Source organism: Carlito syrichta, unplaced genomic scaffold (assembly GCF_000164805.1).
Source record: "Carlito syrichta isolate Samal-C Ts95f unplaced genomic scaffold, Tarsius_syrichta-2.0.1 Scaffold304261, whole genome shotgun sequence".
NCBI lineage: Eukaryota > Metazoa > Chordata > Mammalia > Primates > Tarsiidae > Carlito > Carlito syrichta.
The window spans coordinates 107,998-113,994 of record NW_007248357.1 but is presented as its reverse complement, the minus strand read 5'-3'; positions in this window follow the sequence as shown (position 1 = coordinate 113,994).

Here is a 5,997-nt window from a genome sequence, read left to right as displayed (position 1 = left end):
CTGTTTTGTTACTAATTATTCTCATAACCTTGCCAATCTGCTTTAGCAGCATTGGTTTTCATTATGTGTAAAATGAGAGGTACAATTATTTGTGTCCCAAGTGAGGTCATTCAAAATAGTTTGCACTAGATTAGCCTGTTCTTAGAATTCATAAATGGAACATATAGTATGTACTTCTCTGTTTTTAATTACTTTTCTCAAAATAAAATATTTGAGATTATCTGTGTTGCTACATGTATCAATAGTTTACTAGTCTTTTAAATTGCAGAATAGTATTCCATTATATCAATAAACCAAAATATTTCAAGTTGTATGAATATGTCACTCTCCTGTTGATGAGCATAGATTATTTCCACTTGTCAGCTGTTAGGAATAAAGCTCTTCTGAATATTTTTGTACCAGTCTTTAAAGCCTTCTTCACTTTTTCTGCCTCCTAAAAATTGAATCTGTTTGATATGGGATATATTAATACCCCTCTGTATTGTCATACACACACTAAAAATGTCTATTACTTTTTCAAGGTTTGTCTAGATAAAATTTGAACACATGGACTCCCCATCAATTAAACTAGTGAACATTATTACTTTTCACTCAAAAGACATATTTTACAAGAGGAACATTGCATGTGTTTAGCAAAGATAAGCTTTTTCCAGTGACAGATTCCATCGAGTTCTCATCAGAGAGTTCCATCTTCTTGTCATTGTTGCCAGTTACTGATGGTTCAGCATCTGACCTTCTTCGGAGACCCAAAAGTAAGCTCCCTGGCTAGTGTCTGATGGTGACATGCAAATTGATGTCAAAGTTTCTGATATTAGAAACTCCAACAGTTTTTTTTGTTGGAGTCTTACTACAGAATAGAAAAACTGTGTCATAGAAAATGGCCTCTATTCATGTACTTCTGGATCAGTCCAAGCATGAAATACAATTGCTCCTCCAATAGCTGTCAAAAAAAGAAGGAGTTAAATGTAAACGGACTAGAACTCACAGCAACAGTAGGTTGCTGTCTGAATTGTTGATTGTATGAGGGGGCAATAATTGGGATTTAAGATTAAGGTATCTGAAAACAGAATAACCATTCATGATGAACAGCATTCCTTTATTCTTTTTGTTTAGCATATATATTCATATATCTCCCACACCACACACAGACAAACATACATACGTTTAATATTTGGCAAATGTTTGTAACCTGTCTGGGGTTTATCACAATGAAGTGAACAACAGGACTATTGACATTTACTCTAGATTTCAAATTCTTCAATAGAAAAGTTCACTTTATTTTTGATCCTTAATTTCATGCTTTCTTTCCTCAAATGTGTATTAATTTTGCTATGCAAAGTCAAATTACATAGGAAAACCCTTGTAGTTGACTTTCGTTAGTGTCTTTATAGAGTGGTCTGTTTTCTCCCTAAAATATGGGCTCCTGCAAAATAGAAATGTATGCATAGTAGGCCCTGAAGGAATAGTCATATGATCACAGTATTGATATGTATATTATTATTTCCATCCCCTTCCATCACCTATTCCTCACATCTTATTAAAGCTAAAGAAGTGGAACAGTCATTATTTGTGACTCCAAGCTTCAAGTAGAGATCTGTAATGCCAAGACAAGCTTCCCAGTCTCCACTTAGAAAAACAGAAAATGACATTGTTAATTGGGGAACAGATATCTGGAGAGTTGTGCCAATGTTCCCTTATCTAACTGGCCTTTCAAAATTGAATGCACTTACTGGAACCGCTGGATCAGATACTGTCACTCTTCACATTCTGGGGGAGATAATTTCAGTATTTCTCAGTCAGTTTCTGTTCAGCTCAGATCATATCAAATTTGAAAGAAGGTGAAACCAACCACGTTAGTTTCATTCCACTTCATGGGAGATATGTGAACCCCATTATGACAATCTACTTTATTTTTCATCTAGAAATTTTCATCAGACTCAGCTCAGAGTTAATCAGTTCATAGACAAAGCAGTTAGTTACTGCAAGTCTCTAAGATGAAACACACTATAGAAATGTGTAATGGTAATAATTAGAATCATAATATTAATGATTGCAAAATTAACATTTTGACCTTTATCTTCTTTCACAGGTAAAAACATCAAAATCTGAGCATCATCCCTGAAGGTATAGTGGAAAAAAGCTTTTCTACACCTTGTCCTTCTCCAAAGCAATTAATTTCCACATAAGAAAGTATTATTAGAATTCACAATGGTTTTGAAACACAATATTAATTTGAAAGAATATTATGGCCAATAGTTCAAAATAACTCTTGAAACTTACTAATGACATCATCCTATTTATTATTCCATAGAGATAAATGGTAAATGGTAAGCATTTCATTTTAGTTCTCTTGATGAATAAATAAGCAAGTAATGATGTAAGTATTGATTACTTTCTACGTAGTGGTATTTAATGCCTAAAATATGTCCTCTTAGCACTAATTACAGCAAATTTGGAAGACAAATATTAAAATGTGTTACAAAAGAAAAATAATCATACCTAATTTCACTATGCAAAAAAATCTGTGACCTGACATATAGATTATATCCTACTAGTATTTTTTATGTATATTAAAGTAATAATATGCCATCATCATGCAATTTATATGTAAGAGGAGGTCTTGAATTACAAATATACATATAAAATTATTTACATATAACTTAAAAATGCTATGCATTTCTTAGGTAAGACTATCTTGGAAAAATAAAAATAAATAAAAAGCAAAAAAGTAATAGTAATAATTATGATTATACTTAGTGCATAATTTTGTATACTACTTATTCTAACTAACTTATTTTCAGTTGTTAATTTAGCTCTTTGGATTGTAAGCACCAGCTAATTCAGTTCATTTAAAAGAAACTAACCAGTCAACAAAAAACAAACAATGAAGGGTGTGCGTTCTTTAATGGTAACTCTGACCTGAATTTGAAACTGATTGCTGTTAGGGATTGAGGCACCTCTCGCCAGTTTCTCTCTCTCCCTTTTGACTTTGTTTTATGGTGTGTTTTCTTCTTTTTGTGAATTTTCTCTCTTCCCCTCATCACCTGGGTCATCCTTGCCGTAGTGTCTAGAAAAAGCTCCAGAAGAAGCCAGTCTGATTGGCATAATTATTTACCATTGTTCTCATTCAGTAAGAGAGACCTACCCAGGTGTGGTGGAGCACAGCAGCTACTTGGAACGCTGAGGTGGAAGGCTTGCCTAAGCCCAGTAGGCCGAGGCTGTGGTGGCTGTGAGTGTGTCACTGCACTCTAGCCTGGGCGACAGAGGGAGACTCTGACTCAAAAAAAAAAAAAAAAAAAGAAACTACTTGTGCTTCATTCCCTTGCTGCTTCATGGCCCCCACCTTGAATCAGTCTCCATCTCTAGTTCAATTAGTGGCCATAACAACCTCATGTGGCTTCACTAAATGAGCACTTTTGATTAAGGTATTTTCTACTAAAAGGACAAGTTGAAAGACCTGTCCAGTATATGCCACATACCACATTATTACTCACTCTTTATTAACATTCACTTATTCTGCAGATATTTATTGAATAGCCATCATGCACCAACACTATTTAGATGTGAAGATGCAGTAATAAAAAAGCAGGCACTAATCCCTCTTTTCATGGGCCTGCACAGATCCCTCTTTTCATGGGCCTGGTATTCTACTGGGCAGAGACAAACAGAAAACAATAAATAAATTATATTGTGTGTTGGATGATGGTGAATGCTAAGGAGAAAAGAAGTAGGTAAAGGCATTTTAGAGAAAAAAAAATGATGGAGAGAGTGTCTATGGTGGGGGACTGGGCATGGATAGGAAAACTTGTTTGCAGTTTTTAGGTGGCCAGGGAAGTGCTCTTTTGGGATGAAATTTGATTTAAGATTTGAAGAAGGCAAAGAAATAAGCCGTATAAGTTAAATATGCTTTTGTCAAAAATCATTGTAGCAATTGTTGTAGTTTATTAAGGATGTACCAGAGACGATTCTAAGCATTTTGTGCCTGTCTTGTAATCCTCAGACCACCTATTTGAATTAGGTACTTTTACTATTCCCATTTCCCAGATGAGGAATTGGAGCACAAATAGGATTGGCAACTTGCTTGTGGTCTCTAAATTAGTAAACAATAGAGCTTAAATTTCACAGTCAGTTTCTGGAGTATTGCTTTCAAGTGCTGCTGCTGCTTTTTGAATAACACATTGATTAAAAAAAATCAAATAAACCTACAACTTTACAAAGAGGAAAGATAATTGTAACAAATTATCCATCCAGAAATGTAAATAATGAAGCATTTTGATGAATATTCTGCTTAGATACCGCTTTATGTCTTTTAAGGCATGTCAATGATTGGGCATATTTCCCCTCAGTAAAACATGCTACATATACTGTTTGCATTTCCGCTAAAAAATATGTCATGGATATATTCCCAAGTCAATAAATATAGATCTATGCCATTATTTTTATTGGATTTCTAATATTTCGTCTTATGGACCCACTGATATTTAGTTAGGCAACTTTTAAATTATTGAACAGTTTAAGTCTTTCATAATATTTAAATTATGGAAATCAGTCTGCACTCATATCTACCACCACTCTCCCTCTAGACATTCCTAATAGCTGATGTGGTTTACTGGAAGATCAATATGGCTCTTCAGTTGTTAGTGCCCATTGTAAAGATGACTAGAATGAAAAGACATAGCTATCATAGACTCCCACAGGAATAGAAACAATTTTGACTTCCATAACCAGTGGTTTAGGGATTTGTTCATTCGGGAAATAGAAGTAGACTTTTCCTTAATCTTCACTTATAGACTATTGATTCTAGTTATAAGTTTTGCCTGGTCAACTGATGGTAGGATATTAAAACTGAATTAAGCATCACCTTCTCCAGAAAGCAGTCCAGGCTATCCCTATTATAGTAAGTGCCTTGTCTCTGTGTTTCTGTAGCTCCCTATTCTTAATCCAGATTCCCACATTTATCATACTTTATTTACTGATTCAATTGTCTGTTTTCCCCACTAGATGATGAGATCATTAAACGAAAAGTATGTTTTCTTAACTTCTGTGTCTCCAGAGCAAATGTCACTTATCACTGTTATCTAATGTGCCCCTTTTAGAAGAGAAAGACTTCAGAGAAGATGAAGAGTTGCTTAGTGAGCAGAGAAAGGCAATGGGTTGAAGTTGAAGGATGGAAAAAAGAATAAAAATTGAAGAGAGGAAAGAAAAAAAGCTGGAAGGCAAAATGTGTGACCAAATACTTTTATATTGCCAAATCAACAATATTGCTTCAGTTAAGTGCCTTATTATAATTTGAGAAGAATAAAATATGTATGCCAAGAATATTAAATCAATTTACTCAATGATAAACAATATTAAACAAAATCTACATATATTGCTAGAGTCTGTAGAAGGGCTGTTGCCTCCAGTGTGAAAAGCTTTCTATTCAATTTTATGTTATGATGGTTATATTTGACTCATTTAAAGTATTTACTGTGCATGACACTGTAGTAGGTAATGGGCATTTGGATATAAATAATTTGAACTCCACTGTAAAGGGGTACACAGTGGAAAAGGACATCCAGAGTGTTGTGTAAGTACATTATGGAAACATGTTTATTATGCAGACCCGTATACCGTGCACAAATCTTGGAGAAGGAACTTCTTCTGGAGGTGAACAGTGATAATAAAAGTATGTGGAAAGAGTGAAAGGTAGGTAAGCCTGAAGAGGTAAGTAGATGGCAGATCATGGAAAACTTATGTACCAAGCTTGACCTTAATCCTATAATTGATAAGTCAGTGAAGATATGACTCTAAATTGCTTAGAACCCTGTAGGCTGACAAGAGATTTATACATATAGGAGAGAAAGAAAAAATAGCCACAAAGTGGCTCTGGGGTCAAGATAATCTATTAAAAAATATTAATTGTAATTTTATTTTATTTTTTAATTTTTAAAATATTATTATAAGCCAGGCTCGGTGGCTCAGCCTGTAATCCCGCGCCTTTGGGAGGCTGAGGTG